This window comes from Tyto alba, unplaced genomic scaffold (assembly GCF_018691265.1).
Source record: "Tyto alba isolate M040663 unplaced genomic scaffold, T.alba_DEE_v4.0 Super-Scaffold_13, whole genome shotgun sequence".
NCBI lineage: Eukaryota > Metazoa > Chordata > Aves > Strigiformes > Tytonidae > Tyto > Tyto alba.
In genome coordinates this window covers 38,148,553-38,165,547 of record NW_024881275.1, presented here as the reverse complement: position 1 = coordinate 38,165,547, position 16,995 = coordinate 38,148,553, and positions in this window count along the sequence as shown.

Genomic DNA, 16,995 nt, shown 5'->3' with positions numbered 1-16,995 from the left:
TAGTAAATTTCAGATCCTTGAAAAGGCTATAGCTGTTGACAACCATTCAGAGGACCCAGTGTTCATTTGTCTCAACTGGATCCAAGTGCTAACAATCCATTTACAGGGGTTATGGGTAACCATCCAAGAAGAGGATGAATATGTTGTTGTCTTACCTGGTAATTCGGTGTATCCTGGTTTGTTTATTTGTTTTCTATTTTTATGACCCCTGGTTCTAAAGTAGTATTACCTTTCCTAATTTCTGACTTTGATACTTATTTCCAAACCTGGATTAGACTATCTTCAAGGTTAGGCTGAATTGGTCATGTCCTTGATAAGAAACTCTGATTTGAGATAGCTATATATTGTAATTAAAATCTCACCTTAAGTACCTATAAAATGAAAATACTAGCTAAACAAATAGTGGTATCTTGCTTCTGTGCCAGTAGGTGTCTTCTAACTCCTGAATGTCACCTGCTGAGAGCTTTGACATTTCAAAGAGAAAAATACAGTCTAGCATATTGCTTTAGAAAAGATAAAAACTGATGTAACCATCTACTGCAATCTTATCCAGTTACCGTTAAATGGAAATAACTGGATAAATATTATAATTTATTGTATTAGCTAACAATGTTAGAGGCTACAAACTGCATCATTTCCAAAAGCAGAGGGATTTTTGGCCTTAAATTTGTATTCATCAAATTAATGCAAAGGCAGTAGAAGGAAAGCATGTTAGACACTCTTAACTATTACCCACAGACGTGCAGACACTGTAAAGATAATGGGAATGGGAATGGGAAAAAGAAGGGTGAAGGACAAGAGAAAGGGAAAGGAAAAAGAAAAGGAAAAGAAGAGAAAAAAGAAAGGAAAGGAAAAAAAGAAACTCACCCCATAAAAACAATCAGTAGAGAAAAATAAATTGAGTTACATTAATGAGATTTTGAAATTACTTCTTTACATGAGACCTCTGGACTCATTCCATATTGATTTGTAGATCTGAGCTGTTAGGTGTTAACTAGGCCCAAGCAATTTATGAGGTCAACTCTTCTATAAACAGAGATTAATTCTTCAGTCCTTTTGAAGAAAAATGCACCATTAGTTCATAGTAGATGACTATAAGGGAAATACATAGGCATTTGATAGACACCCCAAACCATATGTGTTTTGGTTTGCATTGTAAAAAAAAGATAGTAGTTTGTTGGCTGATTAGAAGCTACAAATATATCTGAAGCCTCTGATATTGTCAATTAGCACTGAAGTAATTTTTAATTTTCATAATTTATGTAGAAAACCTAACTTTCTCACGTAGTGATGAGCTATACTCTTTACATTTTGTGATCTTTAGAAATCTTCACTGGCAGAATGTTGAGAAAAATTAAAATCCAAAATGAAATAGTAAAATAAAAAATAAAAAGTAAAATTAAAAGTAAAATAAAAGAAGAAAATTGTGGGAATGCATAAAGCAACAAGGTTTTACCTCAGACTTGGTAGGGATTAACAAAAAAACCCTCAGAAGCTTTTGCAAATCAACAGCTTAATTCTATAACATGTGAATGCCCCTATTAGGGAAGTAAAACCTTATATAAAAAAAGTATACTGAAGAAGTACTTCACTACTTTCTATACTTACACAAGCTAATGTCTTAGATCAGTATGCAATATACGGATGGATAATACCATGGGATAACTGTCACCTGTTTAGCAGTGCAATAGTAGACCACCATTTATAACTCAAGATCTGGTAATAAACTGATCTATCATGAGTGAACTAGTAAATAGAGAAAAACAAGACGATTAACCTCGGCCATCTAGAACTTTTATTCGGTTTAACATGTCCACCATATTTCTCAAAAAAAAAAAAAAAAAAGAAAAATCAGAAATAAGTTGTATGTCCAGATGCATAATTAATGGAGCATTTATAATATTTTGCAACAGAACACAAAAAAATTGTTGAAAAACATGTAAAGTTTGAATTTATGTGTTTGGTGTCATATGTAACTTTACATATGTGGAATTACAGATAGATTTTATTTTACTAAATTTCTGAGGAATCAGAGTCAGAATTAGAATCAGAATCACTTTGTACCGTTAAACCACTTGTGCTTATAACATATATATCGTATGTAATTTTTATATCTTCTTATAAACTTTGGGGTTTTTGTCCTCAAGAAAAACATGAACTGTCTTGTGATCTGCTCCACTTATGTATAGAGGTCCTTAATAATGATTTACAGTTTCTTTCTATTTTGAGATGTATCACATTTTTTAATGGACTTAGTTTGTACTGCTTTGATTTTTGTATCATTATAATTTCTAGGTCAGTCCTTGCCTAGAGTGAGATGTCTTATGAGAAATAAACTATTATTATTATCAAACTTAAAAAAAATAATGTTGTTTTACAATGTCTATTTTCCATAAACAAACCCTAACATCATTCCTGTGCTATTAACTTTCAGTTCTTTGTTTAGTGATTTCATCATAGAATCAAAGAGTTATAGAATGCTTCGAGTTGGAACGGACCTTAAAGATCACCTAGTTCCAGCCCCTCTGCAATGAGCAGGGATACCTTCCACTAGACCAGGTTGCTCAAAGCCCTGTCCATCCTGTCCTTGCACACCTCCAGGGAGAGGGCACCCACAGCTTCTCTGGCCAACCTGTGTCAGTGTCTCACCACCCTCACAATGAAGAATTTCTTCCTTATATCTAATCTAAATCTAACCTCTTCCAATTTAAAGCCACTAGTCCTCATCTTATCACTACACTCCCTGATAAAGAGTCCCTCCCCATCTTTCCTGTAGGTCCCCTTTAATTATTGGAAGGCTGCTATAAGGTCTGACCAGCTCATCATTTCCATTATTTTTTCTCTGAGATCAATAAAGGGTTGACAGGCCTACAAGTACCTAAGTCACCTGATTGCCATTTTAAAATACTGGCACAAGACTATCTTTCTTCTAGCCTTGTGGAACTTCTCCAGTATTTTAAGACTTACTGAAAATCAATATTAATATTCTAAGAAGGTTTTCTGTCAGCTTTCTTAACACTTTTGGATGAAAATTCCTTGATCCCACTGCTCTCAGAAGTCTACTAGCTCAATTGAAAGTGGTGTGTTACTTTGTCATATGGTTATTTTCCCCAAATATGAATCATAAATCTAACACTTTGAATTCTTCTGCATTATTATCAGTAATTTTACTGTTCACATATACCAAAGAATTAATACTATTGCTGGATTTATTTTTGTTCCTAAGATACTTTGAATTTCTCTTTCTTGCACTTCTTTTTTCTAGCCACAGAGTCACCTTGTTCTTTGTTTCCCTTACTAATCTTTTCATGAAAATATCTTCCAATTTCATATCTCAATATATTTCTGTGTGTATATGACTATAAATATATACGTATATCTCTGTGTATTTATATGAACACAATACAAATGAATTGATGAAAATAGCTTTTCTCTTGATCCTACTCACAGGCCAATTTATTCTTTGGCTTTTTTTTTTTTTTTTTTCTCTGGTCTAAGAACCTTTAAGGTCTTTTATTTCAACAGGACCATTTCAGGACATGCATTAATGTATATTTTCACTTAATAAAAATCAAATACATGGAATTTTGTTGTGTGCCTGATTTTATATAAACTTTATTATGGACTCTACTGACGATGCTATAAACATAAACATGTTCATTCAACTTATTCTCTAAAACAAAACCAAATATCTAACACAAATTAGCCATCTTTCCTCAAGAAACACCTATTTTTTGATGTTCTATGGAGCATTTTTTATCAACACAGACAAAATTCTGCACCTGGAATATACAGAAAACTGTTGTAGTTCAGAGAGTCATCTTTCACGGTATTAACATACAAAGTTGTTCTTTTCTTCACATTTAATCAACCTTCTGTGCAAATAAATATTGAACTTTCACAATAATACATGTTCCTTCAACATATGTAAGACAAAGAGGTGGTGGCTCTGTCAGTTGATATACTACTATCAGACTGAGGGACTAACGAAACCAAAACAATGCAGGAGACTCAAGTGCTGAAATCCTATGTTCTGCCTCATCATTTCTTTTACCTAAAATTGTAATTCAGTGGCAGGATTTCACTGCTACAGAAGTGAAGCACTGGGGAGCTGTGTGTTGTCCTGGGCATAAGAGAGTAAGAAACAGGCTTTTGATTTCAACATATGTTAATGTCATAAGAGAGATTAGACTCATCCAGTTAGGTGTCAGAGCAGGGTGTGGAGATTCTTGCATATATAAAGAGGAGATGAGCCAGTTTCTGAAATACATAACTGAAGAAGCTTGTACATAGAGTTTCCTAAGCATCAAAAACATTGTCACTGTACACTGTACTAAATAAAACCATGCTTCAACACTAAGGTTTCCTGTGCCTGTAAATACTCATGATGTGTTTTCATAAACCTGCACAGTATTATTTTGTCTCAGTACATTGCAAATTGTTATTTAGAAAACAAAAAACACCACAGCATTTTGTGGGAAAAAAAATAAAATCTAGGTTAAAATTAAACATTTTAATGCATGGAAACATGAATTTAAATTAACTTTTGAAATAACATAAACTAAGTTTATGGAATGTTAAAAAATCAGCATGAATTTCCATGTATTCCTGTTCAAGAATTTACCACTGAATACACATAAGTATGTAGTAAATTCATGCACAGAAGATAAGTCATATTTGTGCTTAAACAAATTGCTTATGTGATTGGGTGATTGTGTTGAAGCTGTAAATTAACTATGAATAGCATTTAGGTGCAGTCAGGGACACATCAGCAGCATGATTTGGTCCTTTACTATAGCTGAGGGTACTGTGGTTTTAAGGATCATTGGTTTTACTACATCTAGAGTTACTGATGTTTGTAGTGGTCTGCAATGTCCACCTGCTTGATGGAACATTAATAATGTCAAAGAGATAACCCACAGCCAAAATCTGAGATACAAATGGATGGGAGTTTGGGGTTTGTTAATTTATTTTTCATTGATTTAAATTTTCAGACTCAATGTTTTAACTTTATGTCTAGATATTTCTTGACATCATTTAGTGGGCTGTCATTCTGACAAATATGCATCTCAGGAGGAAGACACTCATTGAAGAAATCCTTTGAGATCATGTATTTAATAAGATTAAAAGTGCCAACTGATGAAATACATGATAGCACACTAGCAGCATGTCTTCTTTTGCCACAACCAGTTACCATTTCCACAAACAGCCACATCTTAACTAAGAAGATTTGTAGAAAATAACATCTGATTACATTATGTTTATGTTAACATAATTTGATACATCATCATTTCACTTTGTCTTTTTTCCAACTCTGAGCGTGAGTGATTTTAATGCCATAGCTCATAAAGCTTGGTTCATAATTCTCAGCAGGTATCAGAAAGTACATACCATAAATGTCCTGAGCCATCAAGTTAGAATGCCTGTGCACTGAGATAAGAATTTTTTTTAATAAATATGTTATTGTCATAAAAGTAAAGAAATTATGAGGCTGGAGAAAAATCAGTTAATTTCCCTGAGGATTCTGTGCAGAATGAGTGAGGAACATACACAGTATATGATAAATACTTAAACAATCTCTGGATTAACACCACTTGCAGATGGCTAACCTATGATCATAATTGTTTGCAAAAAATTGGAAGTATTATGATTCTTTGTATTTTTAAATTCCTCAAACTTTCTGTGAGCATCTATTTAAAATCACTTATGCTAGGTATGCAGAAATCTATCTGTCAATGACATGACCTAGTCTCCTCTGCAAGGGTCTTCTGTTTGCTTCTTTTTCCTGTGATGGTCAGAAGTAAAAATTTCATTTGATTTAATCTTAATCATTTGGAGAGTGCACCAGCAGCTGAGATCTATCATAAAAACATTTCAGAGTGTTGGTAGATAAATGACTTTGAATAACCCAGAGACTATTTAATTGATATATGTCAAAGGTGATAAAGAAAGAAAGAAAAAAAAATGCAGAGTTGAAATAGGACTAGAAAAATACTATTAGGAGAAAACTATTTAATTATTTCAGGGCATGATTTTGTTTGTATCAATTACATAAGAAATAAACAGAAGTCTTCTTATTCTATGCAGAAATACATAGGAATGCAGATAAATGAGAGGTACTTATCCAAATTCAAGTTCAATTTGCTAAAAGGTTTTTTCATACTTATGTGTAAATTGAATTAGTTACCTATAACCACCTATTTTCACAAAGCCCCAACCAGTAAAACTGTAAGGATATATATATGTTTTATACATAACTATATATGCATACTTATTCTCGTTTCAGATGTAGCAAGCAGATAAACTGAGGATAAGAACTGTGCCTGTCTGCATATACTTACTCAGCAACCAGATTCTAGTTCATAGCTTAGAAAATGCACTGAACAGCACCAAATGGAACAGTAGGGCTTGTGCTGCATACCTGTTTTAAAAAACACACAAAACATTGAACCTCAGATTTCAACATGGTCAAGACTTTTCATTAAACAGGAGCTGGATTCAGTGAAAATTACAGATTCACGAGCAGAAACTTTTCAGAAGCACATGTCAGTTTTATAATTGGCCTATAGGAAAGATTTCTCAGCTCACAAGATGTAAGGTCATGCCAGTGATTAAAAGCATGTAATCACTGATAACCTGTGTCTTAGAGTACACTGGAGTACTCAGATTCTTCATTTTTCAAATTTTGTTCCCTAACTCACAGTAAAAACTTTCCCAAAATTTTCAATAACTTTCTAGTCCTGGAGCATAATTTCATTTTTAAAAGTATTCAGAATAATGTGTGCTTGAAGACATGTTTTCCTCTAACCAATGTTACTAAGGCATGACCATCCCTTGGTCCATACGCAGGTCTATGTCCAGGATATAATGATATGTCCACTGAGATAGATTACGTGAATAAAGTTAAAACATACTACTTTTTAAAAAGTGTGTAGATATTTAAAATTCATCATAAAAACTTCCTTATTTGACCTTGAGAGGAAAAATATCAGGTGGAAAACTTTCTATCAGCCTTTTAGAGCTACTTTCATTTATTTTTCCCAATTAGTAATTTTAACTCTTTTAATCTTGGGCATACAAACATAGCTTTACTTCACTCAAGGACAGTTTGTAATAAAGCAACTCACTGTGGGAAATGATGTAAGGAAAAACATTACCTTCCATTTGTGATTCATTCTGGCTTGTCCAGTCTTTGTATGCAAAAGTTGTCTCCTCCTCAGTCTGTCTTCAGGAAGGGTGGTAACGTTGCATTGACTTTAGACTACATCAATTAAACAAAGATCTGAAATAGGGAAAAACTCAATGAAACAGAGAAGCCAAAACAAAGTGCATGTTCTATCCAACACTATGCTTGGACATCTCTCATTTAAAAAACCCCAGTGCTTCTAAAGGGTAATATATAAGCATACATGACATGTTCATTGGTTTTATTTAAACAGTATGGCTTAGGATTTATGGAGATGACATTGGGTATAACAGCCGATTCAATTTGTTTAGAAATACAAAGACCATGAAAAGCCAGTGAGATTTCAACATTTACTCTCTCTAAACTGAAAGCTAGCACTATTTGGCATTCTAAATGTTATAGAATCAAATTGCAGTATCCCATTGCTTTTATGAAAGTAGTTAGGCTAATAGGGTTTAAGTAAAACTATTCACAAATATTTTTTTTCTATTAACTATTTTAAAGTTATGGATACATCTCAGTCCTGAAACTGTAAACAAGAATGAGACAAATTCATACCTTTAAAATAGCTAATAGAAAATAATATTTGTGAATGATTTTACTGAAAGTCTAGCCTGAGTTACTAGACTATTTATAACCCAAAATATCTGCTAAAGTTGCTGAGTAAAGAATGGTTTTTACTTTTATTGAGGGGCCTAATAAAGGCAGCCTAAGAAAATATTAGTCAGATTCTATAATGAAATTCATATTTTAATGAAAATATGAACACTTTTTTTTCCTAGCATTAATGAACATCCTTTTAATGAATCACAGAACAAATTCATGCAACAAAAAACTTCTCCACGAATCATTTCCTTCTGCTTGCATTACAGAAGCAGAACTAAAGTAAACATGCAACTTTTGTCTTCAGATGAATTTTGCTTTATCTTAAGTTTTTAGTTAGATTAAATATTCTGGTCTTAATCTTTACAAAACTATAGATGCTTTAATTGTCTGTATAGCAAAAAATTAAAAGTAGCGAGAAAACCATCATAAGTGTACACTTTAAGATTATCCTTTACTCTTACTTAAACGTCACCTTGGCCTCCTGTTCAGACCAGTCTCAAGGCTAGAAGCTGAAAACAATAGAATCCCTAGTGTCTAGTGCGGTCCTCTAGTTCTGTCCAGTATGGGTATTTTTAAAGCAAGACTGACTTGTGCAGACAACTTCACTGGTGAAGAAGGTACCATTTTGTAGAGATTATTACCCTTACTCAGCCCTTCCAGACTAGCTTTTCTGATTCTTAAGAAAAATTTCTTTTTTGATTTACCTTTTCTTGACAGACAGTAATATTGAATCACTTGGGAAAGATAGATTTAGACAGTTACTCGCAATAGCAATGATGGAGCAAGCAGAGTTTGAAGAGGTATTGCAAAATTTAAATTTGTACGAAAAAATCTATGGAAGAAATTTAGAAAAATAAGCATGTTTCAGGCTTCAAATGCATAGTTTCATAATTGTTTATATACTTACAAATATGTAGTTAACACAGCTTCTCCTATGGGAAGTGTAGTTTCTTCTTTTTTTTTCCTTAGGATTCACTACTTCTAAGAGAAAGATTTGTAATTCCCAGTGTTATCACATACTAATACTAAAGTGCAGTTTGAATTAACAAGTCATGGCAGAACCCAAACAAATTATTTTCTAATAAACAGCAAATAGAAATCTGTGTAATTTCTTGGTTAAGCTTCTAGCCCATTTACAATTTTTTGTCACTAACTGATTACAGATGAGGTAATTCCAGGGAGTGTGTTTATATCCCTGTTACCTTCCCAATATAAGCTCTCCCTATCACCTAAAAACCTTAGGGTCAATCATTGTCCTTTGGTTCATTTCTGCATCTCTCAAAACTATTATTCATCTAATTAATGATTTCAAGTAGCATGGATTAGAGATTTCTACTTTTAGCCCATAATGCTGGAATTTCTGCTAAACCTGCTTATCTTTCCTTCTTGTATGAGGGAGCTCTAATTAACCTTAAAATAAGCAGCTGTCATTTCTTAACATACTTTTTAACTCTTCAATAATTCAAGTTATTTTCAAATAAAACTGATGTCATTAAGTGATTTTAGTACAAAGAATTATTGCATTAAAAAAAAAAAAAAAGTAAATTTTGGAGTAGCTTTACAGAAATTAATAACCTATGGTTTTCTTCTGATCACGACAGCCTTTTACAATTCTAGGTCATCTGCCATAGTGTAATCAGTGGTCAATATGAAATTAATTCTGTGTGAGTAAATCTGCAAAATTATTGGTATAAATCCATGTGGCTTTACTGTTTTGTATAAATTATAAAAATATACTATATAGAAGTATCAAACTTCACAGATACTGATTTATTTTAGGTGAGGACCCAGACATAGAAAAAACCTCTTTTTGTGTTGCTTGTTTGTTCATTTTAGATCGATGTTGTTTAATAATGTGTACCTTTAAATTAATGTGGGCATAAACCCTTCTGCAGGCCCACATATATTACCAGCACTTGGTTGGAATATGACTATTTACCCATCAGCTCACACTACCCTGTATGGGTAATAAGTTGCTCTCAGTGTTTACTACTGTGCTATAACCTTTATCATTAAAGACTTTTTATATCATGATACATCTCACTCAGAAAACTTCTAACCCTTGGGGGTACAATGAAACACAGTCACACAGAAATGATCCCCATTGATGGTATATACCCATTCATAGATTAGCTGGTAGCCTATCATATGTACAGCTGCTTATATACTTTTAAAATAGGTTTGTCAGCAAATAAAGTATTTGGAAACAAACAAAAAAGTAAAAAAACCCAAAACATACAAACCAAACCAATCTTGAGAAATCCAATCATATCCGTGAGTGCCCGTCAGAAATCAGTTCTGTAACCAAATCGAAAGTCACATCAAACAAATATAACAAGCTTACACAGACATCTATTTTCTGTAAAATTGTGTTGACTATTTCATGTAAAATCAGTTGAAACTTGGTTACAGTTTTAGTTAGTGAAATTCTTAATTAAACACTGTTGGTCAATGCATGTTCTGCCTATAGTTCCTGATGTTCTCCCACTAACATAATTCCAAGATTTATAAAAATTGCCTCTTCCATTTTTTAAAATTTTGTCCATCAAACAGATACTACTAATAAGCGTTGATAAAGATCCTCAACTTCCATTTAAAAAAAAAAATCTGAATATGAGATACCTCAGCCATTTCTTGTCAAGTATTTGATTTTACTACTCTACGTGATTACAGACATTGACCTTTCAGTCCCAGAGACTTCATGGATGATAAATTTGAAAGATTCAGGAATTGTCCAAACAAGTTAATCAAGGAAAATCTAGTGAGAATTATGACTAGAAGTCACATCTTTTCAAAAGACTGAGCTGCAGATGTTTCGAGGCTGTGCAGCTACTAGGGGTATTTATCAAATATACATTCCTTATTTTCACTCTTCACTTGTACACTTTTGGCCACCACCTGAGATAAGAACTCTGACTAGAAAAGATCTATTTCAGACGTATCATAGACAATGTCATTTAACTGCATTGATACGCTTCAAAAAAAGATCAGAAATCTATCCTGAGATTTTCTTCCTTGCCTATATTAATGTTAGTCTTTCACATTGGCAGATAAAGGCTGGACTATGTTCTTTTCTTGCTTACTATCATAAAAGAACTACTTCTCATGCCATTGGTCTTGCTATTTCATTAAATCTCTCTTCAGCTGTTAATATGCATATATGTACATACACATACACATTCCTTTACATCTTCATTGTCCTCACTTCTTTACCTCCTTATGGTAATACTTTCACAACTTCTCATCTTCTTTCTGCCTGTGGAATTGTGACTTTTCAGATGTCTAGTAGATATCCTAAGAGATTTTACAGGAATCTATTTTTCTTCCCAGTAGTCTATTTTTATCAGAGCAAGTTACTCTTTCATTGGTTGAATATTAAAAGAAATATTGGCAAACCTGTTTAAGTAAGAGTAAGAAAAAAACATGCTGTTTATATGTTATTTCATGTATATTTTTCATTACTATTGTCATGTTTTGAGCTTAGAGGGCAACTGAGCACCACACAGCTGCTCACTCACCCCTACCCCACAGTAATTTGAGATAGGACAGGAAGGGATAAATCACCCATTACAGTCACAGCCAATTAGCAGACTCACTAGGGGAAGAAAAAAAAAGAACATAGATTTGCCACAGGCACTAACAACACCACTTAACAGACAGAGTAGGACAGTGAGAAGCATTACCACAGCTTGAAAATACCTCCCCCCTCCCCTCCCTTCTTCCCAGGCCCAGATTTGCTCCTGATATCTCTACCTCCTCTGCCCAGTGGTGCAGGGGCATGGAATGGGGGGTGCAGTCAGTGCTGCTGCTTCTTCCATCTTCAATGGGGGTGAGCTTCTGGAACTTCCCCCTGCTCCAGTGTAGTCCCCTTTCACAAGAAAGAGTCCTCCACAACTCTTCTCCAACTTGAGTCCCTCCTATGGGCTGCCTTCCTTCCTTCCTTCCTTCCTTCCTTCCTTCCTTCCTTCCTTCCTTCCTTCCTTCCTTCCTTCCTTCCTTCCTTCCTTCCTTCCTTCCTTCCTTCCTTCCTTCCTTCCTTCCTTCCTTCCTTCCTTCCTTCCTTCCTTCCTTCCTTCCTTCCTTCCTTCCTTCCTTCCTTCCTTCCTTCCTTCCTTCCTTCCTTCCTTCCTTCCTTCCTTCCTTCCTTCCTTCCTTCCTTCCTTCCTTCCTTCCTTCCTTCCTTCCTTCCTTCCTTCCTTCCTTCCTTCCTTCCTTCCTTCCTTCCTTCCTTCCTTCCTTCCTTCCTTCCTTCCTTCCTTCCTTCCTTCCTTCCTTCCTTCCTTCCTTCCTTCCTTCCTTCCTTCCTTCCTTCCTTCCTTCCTTCCTTCCTTCCTTCCTTCCTTCCTTCCTTCCTTCCTTCCTTCCTTCCTTCCTTCCTTCCTTCCTTCCTTCCTTCCTTCCTTCCTTCCTTCCTTCCTTCCTTCCTTCCTTCCTTCCTTCCTTCCTTCCTTCCTTCCTTCCTTCCTTCCTTCCTTCCTTCCTTCCTTCCTTCCTTCCTTCCTTCCTTCCTTCCTTCCTTCCTTCCTTCCTTCCTTCCTTCCTTCCTTCCTTCCTTCCTTCCTTCCTTCCTTCCTTCCTTCCTTCCTTCCTTCCTTCCTTCCTTCCTTCCTTCCTTCCTTCCTTCCTTCCTTCCTTCCTTCCTTCCTTCCTTCCTTCCTTCCTTCCTTCCTTCCTTCCTTCCTTCCTTCCTTCCTTCCTTCCTTCCTTCCTTCCTTCCTTCCTTCCTTCCTTCCTTCCTTCCTTCCTTCCTTCCTTCCTTCCTTCCTTCCTTCCTTCCTTCCTTCCTTCCTTCCTTCCTTCCTTCCTTCCTTCCTTCCTTCCTTCCTTCCTTCCTTCCTTCCTTCCTTCCTTCCTTCCTTCCTTCCTTCCTTCCTTCCTTCCTTCCTTCCTTCCTTCCTTCCTTCCTTCCTTCCTTCCTTCCTTCCTTCCTTCCTTCCTTCCTTCCTTCCTTCCTTCCTTCCTTCCTTCCTTCCTTCCTTCCTTCCTTCCTTCCTTCCTTCCTTCCTTCCTTCCTTCCTTCCTTCCTTCCTTCCTTCCTTCCTTCCTTCCTTCCTTCCTTCCTTCCTTCCTTCCTTCCTTCCTTCCTTCCTTCCTTCCTTCCTTCCTTCCTTCCTTCCTTCCTTCCTTCCTTCCTTCCTTCCTTCCTTCCTTCCTTCCTTCCTTCCTTCCTTCCTTCCTTCCTTCCTTCCTTCCTTCCTTCCTTCCTTCCTTCCTTCCTTCCTTCCTTCCTTCCTTCCTTCCTTCCTTCCTTCCTTCCTTCCTTCCTTCCTTCCTTCCTTCCTTCCTTCCTTCCTTCCTTCCTTCCTTCCTTCCTTCCTTCCTTCCTTCCTTCCTTCCTTCCTTCCTTCCTTCCTTCCTTCCTTCCTTCCTTCCTTCCTTCCTTCCTTCCTTCCTTCCTTCCTTCCTTCCTTCCTTCCTTCCTTCCTTCCTTCCTTCCTTCCTTCCTTCCTTCCTTCCTTCCTTCCTTCCTTCCTTCCTTCCTTCCTTCCTTCCTTCCTTCCTTCCTTCCTTCCTTCCTTCCTTCCTTCCTTCCTTCCTTCCTTCCTTCCTTCCTTCCTTCCTTCCTTCCTTCCTTCCTTCCTTCCTTCCTTCCTTCCTTCCTTCCTTCCTTCCTTCCTTCCTTCCTTCCTTCCTTCCTTCCTTCCTTCCTTCCTTCCTTCCTTCCTTCCTTCCTTCCTTCCTTCCTTCCTTCCTTCCTTCCTTCCTTCCTTCCTTCCTTCCTTCCTTCCTTCCTTCCTTCCTTCCTTCCTTCCTTCCTTCCTTCCTTCCTTCCTTCCTTCCTTCCTTCCTTCCTTCCTTCCTTCCTTCCTTCCTTCCTTCCTTCCTTCCTTCCTTCCTTCCTTCCTTCCTTCCTTCCTTCCTTCCTTCCTTCCTTCCTTCCTTCCTTCCTTCCTTCCTTCCTTCCTTCCTTCCTTCCTTCCTTCCTTCCTTCCTTCCTTCCTTCCTTCCTTCCTTCCTTCCTTCCTTCCTTCCTTCCTTCCTTCCTTCCTTCCTTCCTTCCTTCCTTCCTTCCTTCCTTCCTTCCTTCCTTCCTTCCTTCCTTCCTTCCTTCCTTCCTTCCTTCCTTCCTTCCTTCCTTCCTTCCTTCCTTCCTTCCTTCCTTCCTTCCTTCCTTCCTTCCTTCCTTCCTTCCTTCCTTCCTTCCTTCCTTCCTTCCTTCCTTCCTTCCTTCCTTCCTTCCTGCCTTCCTTCCTTCCTTCCTTCCTGCCTTCCTTCCTGCCTTCCTTCCTGCCTTCCTTCCTGCCTTCCTGCCTTCCTTCCTGCCTTCCTTCCTGCCTTCCTTCCTGCCTTCCTTCCTGCCTTCCTTCCTGCCTTCCTTCCTGCCTTCCTTCCTGCCTTCCTTCCTGCCTTCCTGCCTTCCTGCCTTCCTTCCTGCCTTCCTTCCTGCCTTCCTTCCTGCCTTCCTTCCTGCCTTCCTTCCTGCCTTCCTTCCTGCCTTCCTTCCTGCCTTCCTTCCTGCCTTCCTTCCTGCCTTCCTTCCTGCCTTCCTTCCTGCCTTCCTTCCTGCCTTCCTGCCTTCCTGCCTTCCTGCCTTCCTGCCTTCCTGCCTTCCTGCCTTCCTGCCTTCCTGCCTTCCTGCCTTCCTGCCTTCCTGCCTTCCTGCCTTCCTGCCTTCCTGCCTTCCTGCCTTCCTTCCTGCCTTCCTTCCTGCCTTCCTTCCTGCCTTCCTTCCTGCCTGCCTTCCTGCCTGCCTTCCTGCCTGCCTTCCTGCCTTCCTGCCTGCCTTCCTGCCTTCCTGCCTTCCTGCCTTCCTGCCTTCCTGCCTTCCTGCCTTCCTGCCTTCCTGCCTTCCTGCCTTCCTGCCTTCCTTCCTGCCTTCCTGCCTTCCTGCCTTCCTTCCTGCCTTCCTTCCTGCCTTCCTTCCTGCCTTCCTTCCTGCCTTCCTTCCTGCCTTCCTGCCTTCCTGCCTTCCTGCCTTCCTGCCTTCCTTCCTTCCTGCCTTCCTTCCTTCCTGCCTTCCTTCCTTCCTTCCTGCCTTCCTTCCTTCCTTCCTGCCTTCCTTCCTTCCTTCCTGCCTGCCTTCCTTCCTGCCTGCCTTCCTGCCTGCCTTCCTTCCTGCCTGCCTGCCTTCCTTCCTGCCTGCCTGCCTGCCTTCCTTCCTTCCTTCCTGCCTTCCTTCCTTCCTTCCTTCCTTCCTGCCTGCCTGCCTGCCTTCCTGCCTGCCTGCCTTCCTGCCTTCCTGCCTTCCTGCCTTCCTGCCTTCCTGCCTTCCTTCCTGCCTTCCTGCCTTCCTGCCTTCCTTCCTTCCTGCCTTCCTGCCTTCCTGCCTTCCTGCCTTCCTTCCTTCCTGCCTTCCTTCCTGCCTTCCTGCCTTCCTTCCTGCCTGCCTTCCTGCCTGCCTTCCTGCCTTCCTGCCTTCCTGCCTTCCTGCCTTCCTGCCTTCCTGCCTTCCTGACTTCCTTCCTGCCTTCCTTCCTGCCTTCCTGCCTTCCTGCCTTCCTGCCTTCCTGCCTTCCTGCCTTCCTGCCTTCCTTCCTGCCTGCCTTCCTGCCTTCCTGCCTTCCTTCCTGCCTTCCTGCCTTCCTGCCTTCCTGCCTGCCTGCCTGCCTGCCTGCCTGCCTGCCTGCCTGCCTGCCTGCCTGCCTTCCTTCCTTCCTGCCTGCCTGCCTGCCTGCCTGCCTGCCTGCCTGCCTTCCTGCCTTCCTGCCTTCCTGCCTGCCTTCCTGCCTTCCTGCCTTCCTGCCTTCCTGCCTTCCTGCCTTCCTGCCTTCCTTCCTGCCTGCCTTCCTGCCTGCCTGCCTTCCTGCCTGCCTGCCTTCCTGCCTTCCTGCCTTCCTGCCTTCCTGCCTTCCTTCCTGCCTTCCTTCCTGCCTTCCTTCCTGCCTTCCTTCCTGCCTTCCTGCCTTCCTGCCTTCCTGCCTTCCTTCCTTCCTGCCTTCCTTCCTTCCTGCCTTCCTTCCTTCCTGCCTTCCTGCCTTCCTTCCTTCCTGCCTTCCTGCCTTCCTGCCTTCCTGCCTTCCTGCCTTCCTGCCTTCCTGCCTTCCTGCCTTCCTGCCTTCCTGCCTTCCTTCCTGCCTTCCTTCCTGCCTTCCTTCCTGCCTTCCTTCCTGCCTTCCTTCCTGCCTTCCTGCCTTCCTTCCTGCCTTCCTTCCTGCCTTCCTTCCTGCCTTCCTTCCTGCCTTCCTTCCTGCCTTCCTGCCTTCCTTCCTGCCTTCCTTCCTGCCTTCCTTCCTGCCTTCCTTCCTTCCTTCCTGCCTTCCTGCCTTCCTTCCTGCCTTCCTTCCTGCCTTCCTTCCTGCCTTCCTTCCTGCCTTCCTTCCTTCCTGCCTTCCTTCCTTCCTGCCTTCCTTCCTTCCTGCCTTCCTTCCTTCCTTCCTTCCTGCCTTCCTTCCTTCCTGCCTTCCTTCCTTCCTTCCTGCCTTCCTTCCTTCCTTCCTGCCTTCCTTCCTTCCTTCCTGCCTTCCTTCCTTCCTTCCTGCCTTCCTTCCTTCCTTCCTTCCTTCCTGCCTGCCTTCCTTCCTGCCTGCCTGCCTGCCTTCCTTCCTTCCTTCCTGCCTTCCTTCCTTCCTTCCTTCCTTCCTGCCTGCCTGCCTGCCTTCCTGCCTTCCTGCCTTCCTGCCTTCCTGCCTTCCTTCCTGCCTTCCTTCCTGCCTTCCTTCCTGCCTTCCTTCCTGCCTTCCTGCCTTCCTGCCTTCCTGCCTTCCTTCCTTCCTGCCTTCCTTCCTGCCTGCCTTCCTGCCTGCCTTCCTGCCTTCCTGCCTTCCTGCCTTCCTTCCTGCCTGCCTTCCTGCCTGCCTGCCTTCCTGCCTGCCTTCCTGCCTTCCTTCCTGCCTTCCTGCCTTCCTGCCTTCCTTCCTTCCTGCCTGCCTTCCTGCCTGCCTTCCTGCCTGCCTTCCTGCCTGCCTTCCTGCCTTCCTGCCTTCCTGCCTTCCTGCCTTCCTTCCTGCCTTCCTGCCTTCCTGCCTTCCTGCCTTCCTTCCTGCCTTCCTGCCTTCCTGCCTTCCTGCCTTCCTTCCTGCCTTCCTGCCTGCCTGCCTGCCTGCCTGCCTGCCTGCCTTCCTGCCTGCCTGCCTGCCTTCCTTCCTTCCTGCCTGCCTGCCTTCCTTCTTGCCTTCCTGCCTGCCTGCCTGCCTTCCTGCCTGCCTGCCTTCCTGCCTTCCTGCCTGCCTTCCTGCCTGCCTTCCTGCCTTCCTGCCTTCCTGCCTTCCTGCCTTCCTGCCTTCCTTCCTGCCTTCCTGCCTTCCTGCCTTCCTGCCTTCCTG